Consider the following 23,206-nt stretch of genomic DNA (forward strand, 5'->3'; position numbering starts at 1 on the left):
TACCAAATCAGTTAAACTGATGAAAATTTTTTGAGGCCTAGGAGTGTTTGTTTGGGTTAGTTTCAAAGTGCAGGGGGACATACTGGATTTTGTGTAATTTCCAGTGACGTAGTGCAAAGATGAGGTCCCACACACCTTTAGTGTTGCAATAATATAAAAAGCCTCAGGAGCACACCAACCAACACAATTGCTCAGAGACAGCCAAGCACACCAGCGTCTGGGGCTGCAGGACACTGGAAGGAAAGGATCCAGGGTAAACATGACTTCCAAGCTGACCATAGCTCTATTGCTTCCTTGGCAGTTCCATGCTTTCTGTACACCGTGCGAAGGTAGGCACATCCTTCTGACCACTAGAGCTTTCTTTTGTATAACTATGCTCCTCAGAAAGCAAGGGACTTTCAATCTGATCAAAATTGCTTTAAGGACAAACATTTATTTTTATTCAAACAAACAAAAAAAATTCATTTAACGTTGACAGGGCTACAAAATGACTTCCATGAACCCTAGACAATTTTACCTTTGTGGGGTTCTCCCATCATAATGATATCAATATTAAAAATTGTTTTTGATATAACTTTAAATACTTCACCTTTGTTTCTGCTTCAGGGAAAACTTAGTAGATTTTTGTGGGTCCAAAAAATTTCACCTTTTTCTGTCGTGAGGAAAAAAATAACACTTTTTTTGACTCTAAATCTTTGTTTCTTTTTTGATTTTAGAAGAAATCAAAATATTTTCAAAGGCCCCTAAAATTATTGTGGGCCCTAGGCACTGTGTCTGCTACGCTTAATGTATAAGTCAGCTCTGATTGAATTAGATTTTGAAATATTTAAGCTCTATCTCTATTCTTCTAAGGAAGGTGTAATATTTGAATTGATATAAGCATTTGGTTGCTAAAAATATATTTATATGTCTGAATATTAGTTGAATTTTATAGACCTATGTATCACTATATATACCTAAATCCATTTATAAGTTATATTATATTCCACTGGGAGCCACAGTTGATAAATATTGTCCATTAACATCAAACCAGGTAACCCATATATTTTTACTTAGCATTCTGTTAACAAAGGTTCAGACAACTATCATTTCCTATCTGTTTTGAAGACCCCATGATGGATCCTAGACCCTTCTGAGATCCTGTTCTATAACAAATAATATCTTGTTTTTAACATGTGGTTTCTGCACTTGAATTTTTTCTTTTATTAGCATTAAAGAATTTTTCTTAAACATAACACATGTCTGTGAAATAGTATATGTTTCTATTAATTCTTTCTAAAGGTGATTTCTTTGTTGATGAGATCATAGTTGACCTCCTGTAAATACCAGTATGGTGTCACAGAGGATTCTGCAAAATCAAGTAGAAGAAAAATTGTCATATGGAGGTTCAACATTAATTTTGAAAACTACAAATATTAATCTTCATATAGAAAGTTATTCAAAGTAGTCAGTGAAAATCATTTTTTAAAAAAGGAAATGGATGTCAAGGCCTGGCCAAAAAGTAATCTTTTATTTGTAGCAATCTGTTTCTTAAAATTAAGACTTTTTTTGTGGACCTCCAAATCATTATATTAGAGTTTAAAGAGTATGTAACAGAGTTATGACTTTTAATGAAACCGGTACCTGTTCCCTTATTGTTTTCACTGCTTCCATTGTGTCAAGTATGAGTGCAGTGTTTCAGTGCCAGTGGGTGATGACCCATTCCACTCCTTTCTATGCAAAATGTATCAAAGAATGAAGAATGATTCAGAATAAATCACGCTATAAAAGTTGAGAAATCATGTAAATGCTTTTAAAAGTGCCGAGTTATTTTGCATCTGCAAATGTAGAATATCTAGGTGCTGGGTGTTCAGTGGTAAACAAAAACGAGAAATATCTCTGTCTTGATGAAACTTAATGTGGTACTGATGTCTGTTTAGTTTTGGCTCCAGTGTTGCCTTACTTCTGAATCCTAGAGCAGTAGTTTCATTTATTTGATATAAGCAGATTCCAAAACACAGCCTGGGGAGCGGGTTAACCTCCATCCTGTAGAGTTAAAGTAATTGGAGAAGCAGGACAAAATTTCTGAAATAATTATTAAGTTTGAATTGGGAATTAGTGTGATCAAAGCAATTCTAGGTGCATGCTGGCTAACCCTAGCAATCTGACTCCAGGTAATCCGGGAATTCCTTTCCCTGTGACTGCTGGGTCCAATGGCCTTTGGCAATGTAAGTGAAGTGCTGCCGTGGCTTCCAGAAAATTGTGAAGAAATCCTGTTGGCACCATTTCAGTTCACCGCTGAACTCAAAGGACCATGATTTCAATAGCAAAGGAATATCTAAAACAGGTAAATAATTCATCCTCCAAATCTTTTTTTTTAATCTCATTCACAAAGACCTGTATCTCTGCCTAGACCTTCAGCAAAAGTGGGTGCAGACAGTTGTACAGATAGTTTTGAGGAGGTGAGCTGATTTTTCTCAATTAAAATTCTTTATTTATCATGCAACTAATAGGAAAATTCAGAAAACTCAGCTCCTCAATTACCTGATGGAATCTTACTAACTCCACTCCCCCTCTTTTTTTGCTGCTGCTTAAAAGTTTTCTTTCATGTATTTGCCTCTTCAATAATAGAAAAAAAATAGCAGCAATAGCAATTTTGCTTTTTTAATAACTGAAAATGTAGAGCAAATCAGTAAACCTAAAACTATTAATTTCTCAAAATAAAGAAAAAAGCACAACAAAAAATTCCTTTACTCTTTTTTTAAAATTAATTAATGTATTTATATATTTTTGGCTGTGTTGGGTCTTTGTTGCTGCGCGTGGACTTTCTCTAGTTACGGTGAGCGGGGGCTACTCTTAGTTGCAGTGCACAGGCTTCTCATTGCGGTGGCTTCTCTTGTTGCAGAGCACGGGCTGTAGGCACGCAGGCTTCAGTAGTTGTGGCACGCAGACTCAGTAGTTGTGGCGCACAGGCTTAGTTGCTCCGAGGCATGTGGGATCTTCCCAGACCAGGGCTCGAACTCGTGTCCCCTCCATTGGCAGGAGGATTCTAAACCACTGCGCCACCAGGGAAGTCCAAGTTCCTTTACTCTTAATTCATCGTTTGCTATTGATAGCTTTGAGGAATGAGAAAAAAATGATTATAAAAATTAAAGGATAATTCTTCCATGGTGTCCAAAAATTTCTCAGTGAATATGCTCATGAAATTCAAGTAAATAAAATCAGAGCTCTAGCCAATTCTGTTCGATCCCCACCCATATCACCCTATCCTCACTACTTCAGTACTCACTGTATTTAGTCTTTCAGGGCTTTCTCTGGCCACTGGAGTCCACTATAACAGCAGAACCAAAGGCTGGAAATACTGGGAAATTAATGCCCCTGGAAGCAGCCTTCAACTAATGACTCACTAGAGTAGTGTGTAAATAGCCCAGATCCCTCACCCCTCAGGTGGGATAACTCTGAAACATGCTGTACGTGGTTTCCAGTGAAGTTCCAATTAACCTATAGCAGTAACTGACACTTTATTGGTTGCCTTCTCTTTCCTTTGCTATTATCCCCCTCACCCACTGCTCTTGTTTACTGGGATCACTTCCAAAATAAACTATTGACACTTGAATCCATACCTGAGTGACAGCTTTTAGGGATAACCAGACTGAGACAGTAGCTTTGAATGCTCTGCAGGGCTGGGAACCAACCACTGTGTTTAGTTTCTCCTGAATTTCTAAAGTGGGATAAGAATATGCCACTTGGTATCACACAAGAGAATTGTGAGGACATGTAAAAATTCTTTAAGTTTTTAAATAGTCATATAAAATATTATATTCAAATGTAACTTAGTTCAAATATAGTATAACATATGTACTTAGATTGTAGGGTCAACCAAAGGTAATAGAGACAATTATAAAGAGAAAAAATATTAATAGGATAATATAATGGCCTATCAGAACATTTATATTTCTTTTAGATTCTTAATGATGTTCCATTAGAGAGCTTTTGATGCTGCTGGTCTCATCTTTTCTCTGCTGGTACCCTGCTTATCCTGCTTTCATTTTTACTCAGTTATAGCTTGAACCATGAGACTCTTGTTTTAGAGCAGTACCCCTATAATAGTTTCATTATATTGAAACACAAAATAGCAAGGATTCACTTGACATTGTGTTCAGTGTCATTGTTTATTGGTCAAAATTATTTATTCTCTACCATAGGTTGTCATTATTTTATTCAGATAAATGTCATTTGTCAATGTCAAGTTTTATTTTTTAAACTTTTAAAAACATATTTATTCATATGTTCCCAAAGACAGATTCTTTTTCTCCCACCATTTTGGTAGTTTGGAAATATATATGTTTGCTCCATTCTCTCTACTTCCTTCTTCCCTTTCTTCCTCTCTCCCTTCTTTCCTTCTTTTCCTCCTTTCCTTCATCCCTCCCTTCCCTCCTTGTAAATGTAAACTTTTCTTGAAAGCTTTTTATTTTATGAATCACATTTTGACTTAGAAAGTTTAAAATCTTCTACAGAAACTGTTATACCTTTATTTTCAAAATACAGAACTAATTCCAGAGAGGGTTTATATACTTGAGCCTCTTAGTTTCGGAATTTTCTCTCAAGTCCTCATAATGAGTTATTAGAAAAAGTCCTCACAGTTTAGATACTTGTTCCTAAGGCTGACTTCAGACTATCCATCAACCAGTGGCTATGCCTAGCAAGGCTAGCCCTCCTAGGCTCCCAGTGGAAGGGGAGAGGAAACACAATTGATGCTGAGATTATCAGTCAGTTAAGGAAATGAAATTTACACATATGAAGCAAAATCCTCTGATTATATGATCCTGAGGGTAAATTTACTAGCTTTTATTGTGTATCTAAATTGTGCCATACAGTTCACATCTTATTAACTGTTCACAACAATGCCATGAAGTAGATGGAATCCCCATTTTATCAATGAGAAAATTGAGGCTCAAAGAGGTTTAAAAACTTGTAGAGTTAATCTGAGTAGTAACAGGATAGTAAAGCCAGGCAGATGCTCAAATGAAAGATAACCTGGTTAGATCTAGTCAGGATGTTTAGTTCTAGCTCTGTTATCATGCTACCTTCAGGACACCCAGAATAAATTATGTTGTACAGATCATAAGACATAATGTAGGTATTATAAGGTTTGGACTAACCAGGATATTGATTGTGTTAGAAGTTCTGATTATCTTGGATCCATAGCACTTGAAGAATTTGTTTTCCCGTTTGCTGCTTCCTGTTGTTGTTTGTTTCAAGACGGCTTTGTGAGATTACATCTATAGTTAACTGAGGTTTAAAAATATGACCATGTGGTTACTTCCACTAACAATTGGGCTTCAAACAGATGGCTGCTTCTTCCTTAGATTCAATTTCCCTTCATTTTGAATCTACAGTCTATCCAAAGCTATACATGTTGTCCAGTCGGGGCAGATTATTAGCCTTAGGAGAGGGTCTGATTATTATCCACTTTCTCCCAGATAAGAGACTGGCCTGACAAGTGAGTTGACAGTAGACAATAGGACGAATATCTGTATTAGTAACCATTTTCAGAAACCAAAATGCTTTTCTTCCTAAATGCTTTACATATCCTAATGAGAAATGAACTTTTTTCAAGGGTTATAAGAGTGGATATAGTCACTCTTATAAGGAAATAAGGAATAGAATTATGGGCTTGAAACATAACTCTATAGACTTCTGTTTCTATCAAATGGAACAAGTATCTAGATTGACTCCTGAAGATAACTTTCAAAGCTATATTAAATATTATCTTAAACTATCTTTGAATCCATCAATAAACTGTTAAAAACATAAGGAAAACTTAAGCAAGGGAATGAGTAGAAGTTGGAATGCTTTTTGTGTGTTATATACTTTTGTCTAATTATCATTATTCTGTATCTTATCTGCATATTTATAATCCTTATAACAACCCAAAGTAGGTAGTATCATTTCTAAATTTAACAGATGAAGGGACTGAGGCACAGAGAAGTTAAGCGATATGCTAATGGTTATATAGCTAGAGGGTTCAAAGCTGGATGAAAACTTAAGTATTCCTATATATCTACAGATGTACAGATATATAGAACTACATATATATCAAGGCATATTAGAGTTGATGGGAGTAGTTTGGTGCAATAGTTAGGAGAAAGACTGGAAACTGTGAATAAAGGTAAAGCAGATTGAAAATTATTCCTGTTAAGACTTAGTACAGTCAGAGATACTTTGGGTACATCTGAAATGTGTCTCCAACAGGTTAATTTAAAACACGATGAAAATTTCATTTTTCCACAATGAGTTTTCAGCTTATTCAGTTAATTAATGATAACAAAGCAAGAAGAAAAAGACAATCTACTACAAAATGTGGGAGAACAAATATTGGCAATTCACAGGGAAGTAAAACTTAATGTAAGCCAATATGCATGTGAGAAGATGTTAATGCTCATTGCCCATCAGAGAAATGCAAATTAAACCACAATGAAGTACTAAAAAATAATATATTGAATAACTCTGATCATTAGTACATGGAGAAATGGGAACTCATACATTGCCCAAAGGGGAATGTAACTTTATATAACCACTTTGGAGATGATGAAGTAGCTTTCTAAATTACTTTCTATCTGCAACAGAGCATCTGGATATATAGACAGGATATAGCTGATGGAGAGTGAGGTGTACTGGGTTTCAGGGGAACTGTCCAAGGCGGTAAGAAGGAGGATCATTGGAACTAATCTGTAAGTCAGCGCCTATGAATACCTACTTTCAAAACACTTTTAAAAAAATTGTATTATCCTGAGGCTAGAAGCTAGAACTTGCAATTGGGAGTGTGATAATGTCCCTGGTAGAAGCTTTGAGGTCTCCAAAACAAGGTATATTTTGGAGAAGATAAAATTCCTTGAATAAATTTTAGGATTAAAGAAAGAGATAGACCTGGTTACTCTGGTCATATAGATCTAAAATTTATAGTAGGAAGAAGGGGCATTGACAAGACTATTTTTATTTTCTTTAAAGTCCAGGTATATTAGTGCCACAGCATGCCAGTGAAAATTAATTACCTCATAGAATATAGAGATGGGGAAAAAAAATAAAGCATACTCCTTTTCTCTCCTGGGCATCATTATAGAAAACCCCATGAATTGGATCTAAATAGCTTTTATTTAAGAGAAGCTCAAGTAATTGGGAAATAGAAGGATAAACTAGAGGGGAAGATTTGTGCTAGGGCTGAGGTATATTCTCTAGATGGAAAGAATACTGGATATATATATAAGGGAAGCAAGAAACGGTAACATTGAGTAACTGAAGGCTATTAAACAATCTCGGAGAATTATTTTTGGTAGAGACCAATGGTCTAAGAACATCTATTAATGAACAGATGACCAATATAATTATTATGGTATCTCATCATGAGAATACCTTTCAAGTTGTCATAGTGCAAAAGAATCCTGGGGAAAATGTGGCTGACTGTGGGTTTCCATACTTTTATTGGTCAACTAAGGCTGGCTGACAAGTACTTAGTTTCCATACCCTGTTATGAACTGTTCAGCTTGTTGTGAAGCCAGGGTTTCATAGTTAGATTGTGAGATGATAATACCAGGTACCAAAAGCTGTTAAAAATAAGAAAGAAACCACTTTTTCCCTTTCAAAAAGATTTTTATGAATTTTAATAGATGCTTCTGGGCTTATCTGAGAAGTCCCAGTAGGATTCAGTAGCTAAAGAGAAGATGGTCTGTGTTGAAACTCATCTGGAAAAGCTAGCTTAACTCTGGCATTGGGTGGTAGCAGAGGCAGCTGATGCCTTCCTTTTCAGATGAAGCACCAGAAACAAACACTTCCATGAAAGCAATCACTTTTTAGGAGTCCAGGGGTCAATGATGCAATCTGTGGTGTCCCTGTCCAATAAGGAAGAGTCATATTGTCTTTGTCAGCCTCATTCTGTTGTGAAATTCAGGTGAGTGTTTTTCCAGCTATGGGTCCTCTGGGCCAGACTTTCTGGCACCTGAGGAAATTCTCTGAGCTAATCAATCTCTCTCTCTCTCTTTCTCCAGCTTTGATGAGGCATACTTTTCCTACAAAAACTGCACATATTTAAAACGTATAATTTGATGATCTTTGATATACATGTATGTCTATGAAACCATCACCAGATTGTTGCATTACCAGAAACCATTCATCTTGGTAATTAATATATCCATTATCCTCAAAAGTTTCATCACCCTCCTGCCACTTGTAATCTCTCCCTCCAACCCTACCTCTCAAGTCCCCGGGAAAACACTGGTCTGCTCAGAGACTCCCAAGAAGAGTAGTCCTAGGGATTAAGGTGAAGCTGCAAGCCTTTATCTGTTCTAGCTCAAAAGTCATGTCATATCACTTGTACCACATCCTATTTGTTAAGCAAGTCACTAACATCAACTCAGTTTCAGACGAGGGTAATTAGATTCTACCTTTCAATGGAAGGAGTAGCAAAAAATTCTCAGCCATCTTTAAATTATCACAATAGGATTGAAAACCACTGTTAATAGCCTAACCTTCCCATTTTATAGATAGAGATACCGAAGCATGGAGTTTTGATGTGACATCAATTTTGAGTAAACACAATTAACTCTAAAACTCTAATTTTGAGTGAACACAATTAATTCTAAACTCCAAATGTGATTCTCAGGACTGAAAACTTTATGTAAAAACTTTGCTAGATACCTGCCACATTGCTTTTGGCCTCTCAATAAAAAGTACCTTTAGCTGTCTGCTTACCACTTCTCAGGAGAAAGCCTTCCAATTCCTATCTACTTCTCATGTGGGCTAGAAAAAAGAAAAACCTAAATCTTCAAGGTGCATGAAAAACATTCACAGACCCCGTTTTTAAAAAAAAGAGGGTGTAATCATTGCAAATACTCTGCATTATGTGGTTTCTGCCATCTTTCAATCTCACAATTTCATATTGCAAACCTGTTCAGGGTATTACCAAGAAAGAAGAGCTGCACTTCAAAACATCCGAAAAAGATTTAGATCATTAGAGAAAGTATGATCACAGACTGACTTTTCAGGAAGCAGATTCTGATGAAAAAGTTTTGGAGATTTATTGAACAGCAAAGTGCATACAGTTACCACTACTGTACGGTATACTTAAACATGGTTAAGGTAGTAAATTTGATGTCATGTGCTTTTTATCACAATAAAAAAAACTAGGAAGCAAATTCTGAGATGATTTTGGAGTTCAAGACATTTATTAAGGATCAAAACCTAAGAGAAGAAGTGTGAGGAAGTGGAATCGGGCAGAGGAGAACAGTCGAATTGCTTTGCAAACCTTACATAGACTTAGACAACCCAGCAGGGTAAGCCCCAGAGCAAATATTGTCATCCCACCTAGAACTGAAATGACCCACCTTTGCACTCTCACTGAGCTACTGGCTGCTGGCTGCTCCAGGAAGGCCATGACCTTGGTCAAAGCAGCTCCCTGCAGCAGAAACAGCAAGTTCTTCTATGAAGGGGGATCGGGGCAGTGGAACTCCATGTCTACTGCCATCACTGGAGATAGGAAATTCAGACAACATAGGGGGAAATTAATAATTCTACTTTTGAAGATGTTGTCTGCAATTCCTGAAGAAAAAATATAGGACACATGATTCAATGACAATTCCAGTACACTGAAAATAGACTTCAAGAGTATTTAGTACTAATTTTAACTAGAAAATATGTGCTCCTTTGTTTCACATACACACACACACACACACACACACATAGACACACAAATCATCTTTTAGCATGACAGAAAGGTCAAAAATAGGATCATAGGTGTATAAGTATAGGGCATGTAATTATTTATGCTTTTTAATTTCTATTCTGTTGAGTTTATTCATAATATTATCAGTTCTTTGGTTTTCTTCCAGGATTTTTGCATTTTTCTGTTATTTTGTGCATTTATAAATACAGAGCCTGTAATCCAAAATATGCTAATTAAATGCAATTTGAAGCTTTAAAATGTTACTAAAGGGTAATATGTTGATTTACTTCTTAATATTTTTATGTCATTTTTGCACTTTCATATAGAACAACTTTTTTTCCCCACATCTTCAGCCAGAGTATTTTGAGGCTTCTTAAGATCTCTCTTGCTCTCTGCAAGGACTTACACAAATTATTTATTCTCTCTAAACCTCAGTTGCATCAGCTGTAAAATGGACATATGATGGCACTTACTTCATAGGATTGTTGTGAGCATAAAATGATATAATATATGTAGGTGGCTTATGGCAGTGGCTGGCACATAGAAACGATTTAATATGTGTAACTTACTATAGCGTAACACTGGTAATCATGCTTTCATTAGTAAAAATCAGCCATTACCATATGAAACCCTTTTGCAAAATATATTTGTTGAAAGGTAACAATTTAGTAATTGAAACCAAAATTCCGATCCCAGGGCTTGGTCTCCAGGACTTTTCTAACTCTGTCACAAGGTGGCCCCAAATCCATATTCTTCATGGCTCTGTGTTCATGGAAAGTGAATCAAACAGCAAGAAGATATTGCAGCAAAAATCCATGGTAATAATAATCCAAAGTGTAGGTGGTCCACCTAATAATCAATTGTCCATTGCCTGGAAGAAGATAGAAAAGCAAGCCTTATATGTTTGAAATGGGCGAGAAGGTTGTTAAATGTGTCTAGATGATTTTTTTCAAGGTTAGTCTCAATAAAAGTGGTTAATATATCATCCTTGACATTGAACACTTCAAGTAGTATATGGCCTAGTATGCTTGGCTGAGAAAAATCTCTAATCTTTACCTTTTTCCTCTTTTATAAATTGGTTAGTTAGCAATTATTTATTTTTTGGTTTTTATCTGAACACTTATAAAGCAGTTTCAGAACCATTTCCTCTTTATTTTCTTCTACCTGAAACAGAGAGAAAAACTATAAATTATAAATCATGTAAGATCCTGTCAGGAAAGCCTCAGATTAAACGTTTTATAAGATCATGACTAATTCATTACTTCTTCCTCTTATTTCCAAATCTTTGAAGTCTCAAAACCTTCCTTCCAGACAGTGAAAAATGCTTTCCAGGCTAGGTAATGTAATTCTAGAAGAAATGCTTGTCAATTGATTGCAACTGGTAGATAATACTTGAATAAATGGTAAAAGAATTAATACCGTGGGACTGAGCATTTAAGAACTACCATATTGTAGTATAGTGGTTACGAGTCTTAGCATAAGAGTCAGAAGCTTGGTATTACAGTTTAACTTTATAGTGGAGTAGCTTGGATAAGTCACTTCAAGATTATCAAACTTTCTTCATGGAGGTTTTTGTGAGAAATGAATGTGTGTGTAAATTGCTGAATATTTTGCTTGGAACACAGTAAGGACATAATAGTACCTTTTATTACCATCACTGCTTTCACTCATGATACCATGGGATAAAGGAAAGAATTAATTTAATCTTCAATGGAAAGATCGAAACACATCCCTGCTGATATTTTTCAACTGATTCTGAATTGAGCTTCAAAACCCAGCTCTAACTGACACACCATCTTCCATGTTGGTTGGTTTGTTTTTGCAGAGCAAGAGGGGGTCAGCAGTATGGACAGCCCAGCATCGCTTGGAAGAGTGCAGCCTGGAATTTAGTAAGGTGGTCTGAGTATACACTTTAGCCAAAAATACAGAAAATTATATTTTTTGAGTGAGCTCATAGACTTTTCAAAGTAACTGAGTGAGACCTGCCTTGATGTGCACACTCTACTACATATTTGATTTTTATCTCAGGAAAAGAAGCAGAAATAAGATAAAATTGTTGGGCTTCCCTGGTGGCGCAGTGGTTGAGAATCTGCCTACCAATGCAGGGGACACGGGTTCGAGCCCTGGTCTGGGAAGATCCCACATGCCACGGAGCAACTAGGCCCGTGAGCCACAACTACTGAGCCTGCGCGTCTGGAGCTTGTGTGCCGCAACAAGAGAGGCCGCGACAGTGAGAGGCCCGCACACCGCGATGAAGAGTGGCCCCCGCTCGCCGCAACCAGAGAAAGCCCTCGCACAGAAACGAAGACCCAACACAGCCAAAAATAAATAAATAAATAAATAAATAATAAAAAAAAAAAAAAAAAAAAAGATAAAATTGTTGAACTGAGTAATCTACAGAAGTCTTTCCTGCATCTGTCTTTGTAAGTAAGGAGGTAATTTAGACAGTCTAATTGTAGTGTAGATAAATTACAATTCATATTCAAATGTGACTCACTGTATGCCCAGGATTTCCGACTAAATGTTTTATGTGAGTTGTTAAAATTCTATTTTTACTTGCCTTATGGCAAGGGCTTGCAGGTAGCCATCAAGACCAAGGCCTTAGACAGCATTTGTAACACCTGATGGAGGACACATGTTTGATATTCTCCCTCCACTTTAGAGAAAGCTGTTCAGTGCGTGTTTCCCAAGATAAATGTGTTATTAAGACATGGCCACATTCATCAAGAGTGTACTTGTAATAGATAACTAATAAGATCCTGCTGTATAGCATAGGGAACTCTACTTCACTGTACAGTAGAAACTAATACAACATTGTAAAACAACTATACCCCAACAAAAAAAAAAAAAGAAAAAAATGAAAATTCATTCTTCATTGTGCATTGTATTAAAATTACAAGCAAATCAAGAAAAAAGAAATGTACTCCTAAAACATTTCAAGATGGATTCAAATGCAATATTCATACATAATCTTTTGAAACTTACTAAAAATTAAATTACACTTTTAAAGACCAATTTTAAAATTGGAACAAAGATTAGCACAACTAGCTATATAAATTACACACACACATCAGGCACTCTGTTGCATATTTCATTCAATTTTAACAACAATTTTATAAGTATTATCCCCATTTGTTCTGAACCATCAATTTCTTCTGTGCATTTCTTTTTTTTTTTTTCAAATTTTAATCACAGGTTTTTTGTCTTTTGTGTTTAAACACCTATTAATTTCCAGAGTCACTAGTATTTCTCAAAACCCTTTTTTTTAAAATTAATTAATTTATTTATTTATTTTTGGCTGTGTTGGGTCTTCGTTTTTGTGCGAGGGCTTTCTCTAGTTGCGGCGAGCGGGGGCCACTCTTCATCGCGGTGCGCGGGCCTTCTCAGTATCGCGGCCTCTCTCGTTGCGGAGCACAGGCTCCAGACGCGCAGGCTCAGTAGTTGTGGCTCACGGGCCTAGTTGCTGCGCGGCATGTGGGATCTTCCCAGACCAGGGCTCGAACCCGTGTCCCCTGCATTGGCAGGCAGACTCTCAACCACTGCGCCACCAGGGAAGCCCTTATGTGCATTTCTTAATGTATCGCATGATAATTAGAAAAGATTAGTATTTGGGGATAGGTATCCTAATGTTTTTAATATACTGGTAATTAAGGATGGGGAGAGAGATGTGCTTAAACACTCATGTGTGTGATGTGTGTGCGTCGTAATATATAGAGCTTTACTTTTACAGCTCTTTTTAATTAACCTCTTTCTCTCTTTTTCCAGGTGGGGACCAAACTCGACGGGGAAAACTGGGATGAGTTGATAGGGAGTTTTGTCGCCTTCGTACTAACCTGGACATATTGTGAGTTCACTAGGTAAAATTAGCAAGGCATGATGGTTAAACAATTTTTCTTTTTGTCACCTTCCTACCTTCATTCCCAAGCCTTTTTGCTTCCCCCTTGTCCTTGCATCTTGGCACCTAGAACTTTGTCAGAGCTCTCCGGCAAACCAGAGCCTGCTCTCCAGAGCTTCTGCCTCTCCTTCCAAATAGAGATGACCCCTGCCACCACGCCTCCCCATTTCCACCCCCGCCTCAGTGTTGCAGATAAAATAAGTCACTGATCTGGTTATAATGCTTGATGCTAAGATAACTGAACGGGCCATAGCTTTTATCAACGAACTTTAAAGAGAATTTGCAGAACTAAAAGCCATCTCTAATAGAAAAATATATGGGGGTTAATTTTCATTGTGGACTACCTCTTTTTAATTTATTTATTTATTTTTGGCTGCGGTGGGTCTTCATTGCTGCGCGCGGGCTTTCTCTAGTTGCGGTGAGCGAGGGCTACTCTTCATTGTGGTGCGCGGGCTTCTCATTGCGGTGGCTTCTCTCGCTGCGGAGCACGGGCTCTAGCATGAGCTTCAGTAGTTGTAGTACGTGGGCTCAGTAGTTGTGGCGCACAGGCTTAGCTGCTCCACGGCATGTGGGATCTTCCCGGACCAGGGCTCGAACCCATGTCCCCTGCATTGGCAGGTGGATTCTTAACCACTGTGCCACCAGGGAAGTCCCTGCAGAGTACCTCTTAAGAACAACTTAACAATGCACAAACAGAAGCCGCCTCCCACCCCACACACACACTCCCATGCTGAAAGTAAAATGACAAGAAAGGAACTTTTCCAACACGTACAATCCTTTGCTTCCACACGTCTCCTCTCTCGCCCACTCTATATTTTCATACGCAGAGCTTTAGTGCTGGAGAGGTTTATATGTATGTTCTAACAGTGCACTCTTAAATGCCATGCTTCACTTCCTAGAAGTGTCCTGTAGATTGACGCATTGTTTTATCCAAAGGAATGCATCCTTGCTGTTAGCAAGCAATCTGGTATTGATTTGGTCAGGATGAGGTTCAGAAAGCGATGCAAAGAACTAACATGTTATTCAGTATTTTAAGTGATTTTGTTTCTCTCAGTTATAAATAATTTAATCTCCCTGCATCAGAATTCAACTGTTAAATAGAAGGATGAAAGATGACTCCTACTTCTTTTGTAGTCAAAGTATATTTCCAACCACATCAGGATAAAACAACTAATAGAAACACTTCAGGTTTTCAACACAGGAAAGTGCAGTGGAATTAGGGCCATTTCTAATTTAAGCTTCTAAGAGGCTCCTAGAACTATTAATTCTGTTTCTTTTAGTCTGAGATACAGGTAAGAGCTGGGTAGCTCCATTACAGATGGAAAAACTGCCCAGAGAGGGTAGGAGGTTTCTCAACATAATAAGTAGAATCGTAAAAAGGAATCAAGGGCCTCTGACTCAACAGTCCAGTGTTTTCTACAGGCAGACCACACTTAGATGTTTAGATTCATTGCCAAATACCTACAAACACAACTAACCGCAGGCACTGTGAGATCAGGCCACTTGGGAAAAATACATAAGGACTGTAGCCTCTTGAGCGAGTGTAAAACATACCCCTGAAGTATGGTGGTGTCTCAGCTTTGTTCACTGTAACATAAAATTAGGGGAGGTGAGGGACAGAGCATCAGGGGCTGCACTATCACCATCCTGTGACCAAACTAGGATCAGTGTCTGGGGGTAACTGGCTATTTCCAAAAAGAGAAGACAACATAGGATCAAAGAAAGGCAAAACAAAGCACTTTAATGTGGATAACTGGATAATGGAAAGCTAAATATTTTTACAATCCATAGAACTCCCAGAAAGAGATGTATTTCTGTAGACAAAAGAATTTTTTTGCGTCTCTCTCTCTCTTTATTTTAAAAAAAAAGAATTGCCATAATTTTTGCTTTCCTAAAATCAGAATCTGAGACGAGGCCTTGGGTGCTGGTAGTTCATCTGTGAAGGGATCCAGGACAGCAGAATAAGGAAGTAGAGAAGTGGAACAGGGAACAGTGGAAAGCCAGCGTAAGTAAGTATGCCTCACTGAGTTGCTGCTATGGGCGACAGGGAGGGTCTCCATTCCCCTGGAACTTCCAGGAAGTAGACAGAATGCCTCCTAGAATATTCTTCCTTAAAGGCGTGGAGTCTGGAGTATATAACATCAGTTCTCCTCACCCAGTGGTTGAGGATGGCCCTCAGGGGCATTAACTCCTACCCCCTACTTGTAGCTCTTCTTGCGCACTAGTCAGGCACACTCCCACTACCTTGCGGAAAGCTGTGAAAGCAGAATGCAGAAAGATGCCTGCTCTTGAGGTGGGAAGATGCAGTGCAAGATGCAGCTGAGATTATTGTATAGAACTCTTCCCCACTGTTGTGACTGAAATCAGAAAAACTTTTAGGGGTATGTGATGTGGAAAACAATAAATGCATGTTGGAGGCTGCCTCTTGTACTACTCAGATGTACTGGAGCTCCAAACTGAGTTCACTTGGTCAACTGAGCCTTATTGGAATAAGCTACACTCCCCATGACTGCCCCTGGTCCTAGGTAATTATTGATATTAGTCATCTCCTTCCTTCACATTCATTCTAGATTTTCATTATCCTTGGTCTGAAATTGAGCTGATTTCATTTGCTTACCTGGTGGAGGAAACTAGACCTTCATCCCTGAGGGGTTTGAGCTTTTGGTTGTCTTTGCCTTATCTGGCCAGTTTTTGAAATTGCCCATTTCCCATTTTCCCATGGCATAGAGACACCACAAGTCCCCATAAGTGTCCTAACTCCTCATGATAATCAGGGTCAATTATTTCAATCAGGAAGGTAACCCCTTTATTTATCTGCTGGTCCACAAGCCCAAAGTGACCAGGCAGCAATTGTAGTTTTAGATTCAGTGGAACACAATTTTTGTGCCTTGGTACCAACGTTTTTCTCCTTGGAACCAGAATCTTTGAGTTGTCAGAGTTTAGCATCATGAGTTCTGGAAGCACAAAACCTGCAAGTGGGTAGCTGAGCATGGTGGTTAGAGAGATCGGTACTACTGCTACCCTTTGTTTCCCAGATCTGTGTATATATTCTAGCACCATTTATAATGGCCATTATTTGATCCTTTTCTGAACGTTCTGAGTTGCTTCTGTCCCACAATGTCTTTGCAGAAATGTCTATTGCCTGTTTTGGAGCCCATATTATTAAACCATGATAATTCTTATACTAAAGTTACACATTTATTTTTTAAAAATCAAACTTCAATTATTGAGTTGTCTTTATTCCATATCCTTTGAAGGTTTTGCTGTCCTTCAGTATGATCTGCAAAATATTGCACAATGCCTATTATCTGGGAAAACAGTTGTGATTTTGCATCTCTTTCTCTAACACAGGCTCTCTATGTTCTCTTTGGGGAAGGAGGCCTCTGCCACAGGGAGAATTCTCAGCATTGTGTGGCAATGTAAGGAATGCCGGCAGTAAGTGTCAATTCCTATTTGGAGTACAAGCTGGAAGCACATCTTCATTTCACAGTGTCACATTCTTTCTGTGGGTTACCATTAAACACCCCCTCAAAGCATTAGTTAGGGTTGTTACTATTTGATCTCTTTCATGTCCCAAAAAACTTGGGCTACACTAGTGTAGATTCTATGCATTTATATTCCTCAGAAACTGTTATCACTTTACTGACAGCAGATAAAAACATGTAATTATTATTTGACAGTATTTCTTATCTTATAAAAACATGTATGGGACTGACTATTTATAAAGAGTGACTATTCCTGAGACAGCACATTTAAGCTTAGTTTAAAGCCACAATATGAAGAAGTTTTTGTATTTTATTACAAAGAACAAAGTGATTGATATTGTGGGAAAGCAATGGGAAGGGAGAAAGTAGAGACAGAATTGAAGGTATGTGCCCCTCGGCTCTCCACCTAAGATGTTTTGTTCCTTTTGAGGGGCAGCTGGAAAAATGGGGGAAAGAGGTTGTAAACAAGATCAGGAGAATGGGACTGAGATTGACTTGATCTCAAAGAAACGTCTGGCTATTTGAGCAGCTATTTTCATTTGTTATTCTCTGTTTTATCAGAACATTACTAGATTTTCACTTTGAACAAGCCAAAGCTCATTATCCTAATTCTCTCTGAACATTTTCTCTATTTTGCAAATTTCTACTGCCAATAGCCAGGTTCAAAGCATTGAATATTGGAGTAGCTCTATAGGTTACCATGTTTGTCCAACAGAAAGCACTTCCATGTGATTGTACACCTTTCATCATCAAATTCAAAATAGGGGCTACCTCTGGAGGTGCAATCAGGGAGAGTCCACAGGGGCTTCAAATACCATAGTAATTTTTTAGTTCCCAAAGGGGGACAATTATTTACTAGATTATTTTTACACTGTTCTTAATTTCCAAAATATTTTACAATAACAACTTTTAAGCTACTCAGTTAAAAAAAAGGATTATATACTTCTTCATGATTATTTACCTGTCAATACTGAGAATGTCTTATTAGCTCTACATCCACCTATAAATGGTAATCAGTAAAACAATACAATAGTTCTTGCAGAGATTTCATGCAAGTTCTTTTGTTCATTTACTTAACAGGAAAGAATAACTACATGATCAAGAACAGGTGATGAATATTCTTCCAAAAGTAGCCTTTGCAGAATATATGACCTCTCTTTAAGCTTCCGCCTGGCTAAGATGCTACACCATATTTTTCTTCACAGAATAGATGTACACATCTCCCTTCCAGAGTAGGTCATTAACCTACCTTTGGCTTAGCCTCGGTATTTTACTTTTTTCTTCTCTTTATTTACTAGTAGTTGGATCTGTATTTTTAGATTGCCAGGAAACTGGTGTTTATATTCAATATGATATTGTCTTTATTAATATACTTATAAACTTAACAGTCAACTTGACTTGCCTCCAGTCATGTCCTATAAATCATAATCCTTTGCTCAAACGTGTAGGACTGTCTAATTCCATGATCTCTGAGCATTCACTTTAGAAAGTGAAACTGATGCTCTATAATGTGTAATATTCCTTCCTACCTACTTAGCTTCTTCTTTTGAAGTTCTCAGGAGGGTGATACATTAATTTTGGAGCATTCTAACATAAACTGTGTAACAGATATGTTATATAATATCACTCCCAGCATCCTCAATCTTTCTATTATAGTGTTGAAATCAATATTTGACTAACATTTCTTTAAAAGTTATGTAAGGCCCTTAAAACAGTTTAAAAGAGATAAAAACATTAACAGTTCCTGCAAATAGCAATCAAAATTGCTCTCTAAAAAAGGTTGCATGATTATTTCCAAGGAGATGTTTATTGGTAGCCATTAGCATAGGTAGTTGCATCTTTAAATAAGTGTCATCTTGTATTACTGGAGAGTAAAATTTAAAGGAAATTATGGGCTTTTCAAATTACTCCATGTCCCTGTTGGAATATAAAAACACATTCCTGAACAACCATAGCATTTCCATAAGCCAATAAAATGATGACTCAGAAGGTGAAATATTCTAGACCACAAACCACTTACATATGAATATTTTAAAATTATGTAAAAGTCCTATTTTAAAAGCATTCGTATAATCAAGAAAATAAATGTATTGTGCAGAAGTCATTTAACCCCTGACTCTTCCCTGAAATGTCTGAAGGCAATTCATTGATTTCATGAAATACTGTTCTAAAGGAGATTTTTAGATTTCAAACAGATTTATTATAAAGACTTTAAACATTCTTTGGGGTTCATTTTCTTTGATGTCTTAATGCAGAAAAGAATTATATATAAGGACTGTTTGCTAGTATGCATTCTATTGCATTGCTTGCAGTTCTCTGATGAGCAAATCCTAGTGTATCTCACTTCAGCCATGTTAATGGCCACTTAACAAGACTCTGAAGATCGTGGCCTGGTCCCCGGTTATTTCTATGGTCTAATATCTGGTCCAAATTTTTAGACATTTGATTCTGTTAATTACGTGGACAGAGGACTTGAGTGAAGAGCAACACCAGATGAAAAGAATGGACTTAAAAAAAAAAAAAGGAATGGACTATGTTGTGGTTGATTCGGTGGACTCAGCAGAAGGGGATGAAAACACTAAAATGGCAGCAGAGATCCAAAAACAGCAATCTACAGCACCCCATGTAACTATCTCTATTGAGATGTTACTCAATACAAACTGATGAATGATCTTGGTAATTACTCTAAAACTGTGATCTTCAAGTATGAAAATATGTATTGTGGATGACGAAGATACACTTAATTCATTCTTTTGTAGCCGCTGAAATCTTAAATAAAATTAATTTCTGCACTGAACACGGTACTGATTTTCATCCACGGAGGCAGATAGATTCACTTTAGAATATATATATTTTATGTTTTCTATAAACCAGGCAAAAACTGTGAATACAAAGATCTGGTTTTTGTCCTTGAAGAGTTCACAGTCTAGAGCGAGAGACACACTTTTTAAGACAAATACTAATAGAGTTGGCATGGAGCTCCAAAGCATATTTCATACTTCAAACTACATTTTATACTTAGTAACCTCACTATCTAAAACAGAGAAAAGTTAATATTGTGTAAATTAATTTTGGGTAAAATAATATTATCCAACTCTAAAGGCTGTTGTGAGGATTAACTGTGTTAGTATAGGTAAAGTGCTCAAAATAGTGCTCGGCACATGTTAAATATTGGCAATTATTTGCACTTGTTGTCATTACGGAAACTCCACATTTCCTTTTGTTCTTAAGTTCCTGTACAGTAGTAGCTACCATTTAATGCATGCCTACTATATACCACATATCTTACCCCAAGGAATATTTTGTTAATCCTTTCAATAACTCTCTGAAATAACTGCTATAGCTTCTCATTATAAATGGAAAATTCAACATTCAGAAATTAAATAATTTTCCCAGTTTCAGCTCTAGTAAGTCCAGAGCTAAAATTCAGTCTATAATTTTCTACTAAACCACACAACCCCATGGATAGAGATCATTAATGAAGAATTGGGATTAAACTGCTTAGTTCTCTGAGGGATTGGCTCTTTCAATCCACCCTTTGTTCCCTTTTGGAGCAAAGACAGACACTGAGAGAACTATTATAACTTATAGGGAACTGGAAAAATATACAAAGTCAATCCAATGCATTGTTCTAACATTTCCTCCCTTTTCACAGCTGGCCTGTAGAGAAGATGGAGTTTTTGGTCCTTGATGAATGGAGAAGAAGTATGTGAGCATTATACTTCCCACATTCAATGGTTTGTAGAAAAATCTATATGTCCAAGTCTATCATGTCATATTCATAGGACATTATTAATAATCTCAAATCATCCCAAAGCAGTGAGCAATCAGGAGAGAACTGGATGAATATGATCCTTGAGGAACAGGGATGAATGAAGTAGGGAAGAGGCATGCTTTGCTTCGGCAGGACCTACACCTATGGCCCTGACCAGCCTACTCTTTGCTTGGTTCCTCCCTATGTCCGTCTCAAAGTAAACTAAGTAAGTAGGGTAACTAAGTGTGCTTAAATTGGGTTTTTAACAATACTCAACTCTCTTATTGAATGGGCATCTTGATTATTTTCTTTGTTTTAAAACTTAGATATGTGTGTGTGCATATGGACGTACTCTTTTTTTCCAAGGTAATAAATAGTTAAAATTTATTAGATGGTTAACTATGTGCCTGGACTGTTCTATGCACTTTACATTATTTCATTTAAGCTTTAAAACAGGTCTATGAGTTAGGTATTATTATTAACCCATTTTCACAGATGAGGAAACTGAGGCCCAAGATGATAAGGCTGGTAGACTATATGAGATCATAAAGCTGGTAAAAATGAGAAGCCAGACAGCCAAATGCAGACCTTGAGTTTTTATGTGTTATGTTAGACTGCTTTCCATGTTCCTTAGAAAATTTGGAAAATAATTGAGAAATAAATGTCACCTATAATTGCATTGCCAAAAGATAGCCATTATCTATATTTTTACAGTTTTGTGTACATAAAAATATTATGCCAAAGTTTTCATATTTTCACTTGGTACATCATAATGCACAATTTAAGATATTTTAAATTTTTTGAACATTATGACTTTTTTATTTTCCATGGTATATAATCATTTATTTAACAATTTCCATGGTTTTAAGAATTTATGTGGCTCATTTTTAATCATAAAAGTATTACATTGATATCTTTGTGTTTAAAGTTTTTTATGTAATTATTTAAGATTATCTTTTAGGATACATTCCTAGAAGTCTAATTCCTATTCCAAAGACACAATTTTGTTTTAATGCTTCAGATTTTTTTTGAATAAAAATTTATTTAGAACTTCCCATGAGACTTTCTGTCTATTCTTTCTGTTGACCCCTTATTTGCCCCTTTGTAATGGCTTTAACTCCCAAAGAATTCCGAATTTCCAATCATTTAGAGTTAGAGGACAAGTTAATTTTTAAATGGAGGTCACTATTTACTTTAGCTAATATTAGTATAGCAAGTTAGTGTTCTTTAGATTCTTGAGTGCTTCTGGATCGAGTTCTGTCTGTGCTGCCACTTACCCCAGAAAGTCTGGCTCTTCTTGAATTCTTTCCAGTTTCTCTCTTCCAGGCTTTCACATTCTGCCTGTCTCACAATATTATTGAAATGTGGCTTCAACCTCCAGGTTCAAGGTAGATCTACTGCTTTCCTAGCTTCTTTGGTGGCTGAAGGTCTGCTTGTTTTGGGGGGCGGGGGGTCTGGGCAAACAGACCTTGCATCTGAGGACACCTGCTTGTCCTCCCAAGTCCCCCGACTTCCCTTGGAGGCTGGGCTCTATGGCCAGGTTTTTACTTGGAGTTGTTGTGGAACATAACATGTCTAGGAGGGAGGGAAAGGAAAACATCTTTCAACCGACAAAATGTCTCATAAACATGACCTGAGAATAATTCAAAATCCTGGAGATAAGTGGGACTGTAATTATTCTCAACACCATAACTCAACACTTAAAAAATTCACCATGAAGAGAGAAACTTTTCAATTGCACACTTAGTGATAAATCCACATTGCAAACAAAAGGTAGAATAACACAAATTAGTTAGCTGGCAAATAAATTTCAACTTTTAATGAAAGGACTGGGAAGAGCTTTGCAATGAGTTGCAAAGATGATGGCCATGGGAGCCTGCAGAAGATCATTAGAGACCAATTGTATTGTCCATGACAGCTTTCTGTTTAGATGAGATATTAGTACCAGCCTTATAGAAATAGAGACCAGAAGGAGAAGAATCCTGTGAATCAAGCTGAGGACTAGGAGATAAGAACCAGAAAACCTGGGGTCTAATCCTAGCCTTGACAATGACTTTATATATTTGGACAAATTACTTTAACTTTTGTTTCTTAATAGCAAGTGCTAACTATGAGGGAACTTACATTGCAATAACAAATACTAACTACAAGAAAAATTACAAAGCAATCCATTCAGGTAAGATTCTTTATCTGAAGAAGATGTGGGAATAGAAGTCACTGTTCACCTTGCAATCCATATCATCTTTTAAGTGTGTGTGTGTTTTAGTATTAATATTTACAAATTTTTATGAAATAATGGAAAAATAGTTGTTATATTCCAGCATATAACAGTTGAAATCATTCTAAAATGTTGGTCAGCTGGTGGAGGAATTAAC

At 36.9% G+C, this 23,206-nt stretch overlaps 1 long non-coding RNA gene across 2 annotated transcripts; it reads left to right on the forward strand.

Annotated features, from left to right (window-relative positions):
- Positions 1-205: 205 nt before the first annotated feature.
- LOC118896074 lies at positions 206-21,594 on the forward strand. 2 transcript variants are annotated; one of them, XR_005020078.1, is made up of 5 exons: positions 206-329; positions 2,154-2,326; positions 11,523-11,591; positions 13,463-13,541; positions 20,733-21,594. It is a non-coding gene; the product is annotated as an uncharacterized LOC118896074 (long non-coding RNA). The 2 variants fall into 2 exon arrangements; XR_005020077.1 differs by lacking the exon at positions 11,523-11,591.
- The last annotated feature ends 1,612 nt before the right edge of the window (positions 21,595-23,206 follow it).

The sequence above is a fragment of the Balaenoptera musculus genome, chromosome 5 (assembly GCF_009873245.2).
Source record: "Balaenoptera musculus isolate JJ_BM4_2016_0621 chromosome 5, mBalMus1.pri.v3, whole genome shotgun sequence".
Classification (NCBI taxonomy): domain Eukaryota; kingdom Metazoa; phylum Chordata; class Mammalia; order Artiodactyla; family Balaenopteridae; genus Balaenoptera; species Balaenoptera musculus.